Here is a 2,381-nt window from a genome sequence, read left to right as displayed (position 1 = left end):
AAAATTTAATGTCATACAAATAGTTGTTGCATGGAAAGATAAAATAAATCAATAGACGTAAAAAAAATTTACAAACTAATAGTTCTAATAACCTAATGTGTGCCTCACTGTAAAGAAGATATGTGCTGATTTTTTTAAATGTGTGTCTGACTTGTCTCCACTCTTCCTTAATAACACCACTCAAGGACTCTAAATCTATGAAGTTAGTCACAGTATCTATATTGCCTGCAAAAAAACATAACTAAAAAATAAGTGCTGTCTAGGATCAACAATGTTGCCAAACTAGTAAGCATAATAAAAGTATAAATATATAATACAACAAAAAGTTGAGTAATTTTACAAAACAATCCTTCAAGTTGTTATAAAGAATAATGACTTTACCATACCAGTAACATCTATTGTTGAAGATGCAACAGGAAGCATTGGATTTGGATAGTCCATGTGTAAGACATTGATCAAGGCCCAATGTTGCCATTGATCAAGGTGGATAGTGTAAGCACAGTTACTAATTTTCTTTGAATTACCTATAAACATGTAGAAACATAATATTTAAATAAATAATGACATTTTATCTACAAATGACAAAATATGACCCTCAATAATAGCATAAATGGTTCATTTTCCTAAAAAATATATATCATACGTTGGCATCATGTTATTTGAGTATTTCCCCAAGTAGTAAGCTACCAAATTAACTAAAAAATAAACAGAAGAAATTTCATTTGTTTTGGTTGAAGGTTATTCACATGACCTTTATTAACTTCTAGTCTAAACTTCAAAACTATCAAAAACGGCAAGTTAGTTTCTATTATAACTTTCTAACCCTGGTTCAAAAGACAAAACAAGATTAAAGATAGGGGCTCAAGCGTCATTCAAGGTCAACATACCTAGAAGTGTTTTTCCTTCTAGATGCTCCAAGCTGGCACCGACACCTATCCAGATGTGGCTCATCTTGTCATTCCCTGTCCACTAAGTTCCACTAGTTTCTTCATAATAGCCTAGGGCAAGAAAACTCATATGAGAAGGGAATAGTTCCAATAAGTTGATTCATTGACAGATCAATGTAATCTTTTATCATATGAAATTCTTTTTTTATTGAGTGTAAGAATCAAGAACAATACCCTGTAAAAGATCAAGTGTTCTTAGATTGTTGTGATATCATCAGAAAAAGTCATGGGTTGTATGGATCCATTAAGATTGATACTGCTCAGGATTATTGTGATATCATCAGAAAAAGTCATGGGTTGTTTCTCTTCTGTTGTTAACCCACAGGAGTTCTGGAAAAAGTTGGTCAGGCTAATAACATCCTGCAGCATAATAAAATAGAACACTATGATAACTTGATAAGGACAAAGATGTCTGATATGTAATAAAGATACATGCATGAATCAACATGAAAAGCTACCTGATCACGAAAACCAGTGAACTTGTACTTCAAACCATCTTTGATTCTAACAGCAAGCTGATTAGTCCGTGGAACTTTCATCCATGTAAGACCAGAAATATCAGATTTATCAACTTCAACAGCCTTACCACCTCCTTGTCTCTTCCATAATATACCACCTGGATGAACTTTAAGCTGACCTAGATTCTGGATTGTTCAGAAAGCATGTTAGAAAGTTGTAGGGAGATGGAGTAAAGGAATGAGAAGATTAGATTGGAAAATAAATTACCAGTTTCAATGTGAATTGGTTATAAACATTTCAGTTTTCATAACATGGTATGTGTCAATTTGCAAAGATTAGTTACAATCTGAACAACATTAAAAGATAGATGAGAGGAAAAAAACATAAGAAGGCTTGAATTGAAAACTTATCTCCATCAAAGAATCTTTCTGCATCAAATTAAAAAGAAAAAAAAGATAGTTAAAAATCAAAACTGTCATATACCATGAGGAAGAAATTTGAAAGTAATTAACAAAGAGGAACCTCATTTGCACCAGTTGTGTCATCCACATGGAATTCCAATATGACATCATTCTTTCCTTGTAGCTGTGTTTGGGAGACATCAACTAAGGAGACTTCAAATGCTTGCTTTGAACCAACAAGAAAAGACAACATATTGCCTGAAAAATTTCAGAAAGGAAGATACTAGTATGAACAACATGTTAACTAGTTTCATTTACATCTCAATATTACTAAATGTGTGTTGCTCCGTAATATACTAATTTGGAGATTTTACAAAACAAGATAAGGATAAAGGTCTCAACCATTTAAATCAACTTCTCCCCAATTTTTCCCACTAATAGAAAGCTGTTTCTCTTCTGTTGTTAACCCACAGGAGTTCTGGATAAAGTTGGTCAGGCTAATAACATCCTGTAATATAATAAAATAGAACACTATGATAAGGAAAAAGATGTTTGATATGTAATAAAGATACAT

General features: G+C 32.3%; 1 long non-coding RNA gene across 1 annotated transcript; it reads right to left on the bottom strand.

Annotated features, from left to right (window-relative positions):
* Positions 1-1,241: 1,241 nt before the first annotated feature.
* On the bottom strand, positions 1,242-2,058 carry LOC122194587 (uncharacterized). The gene is made up of 3 exons (XR_006183908.2): positions 1,929-2,058; positions 1,406-1,834; positions 1,242-1,307 (listed from the first exon to the last, which is right to left on the bottom strand). It is a non-coding gene; the product is annotated as an uncharacterized LOC122194587 (long non-coding RNA).
* Positions 2,059-2,381: the final 323 nt, after the last annotated feature.

This window comes from Lactuca sativa, chromosome 6 (assembly GCF_002870075.4).
Source record: "Lactuca sativa cultivar Salinas chromosome 6, Lsat_Salinas_v11, whole genome shotgun sequence".
Lineage (NCBI taxonomy): Eukaryota > Viridiplantae > Streptophyta > Magnoliopsida > Asterales > Asteraceae > Lactuca > Lactuca sativa.
The sequence above is the reverse complement of the archived record's forward strand: the minus strand, read 5'-3'. Positions and strand labels throughout refer to the sequence as shown.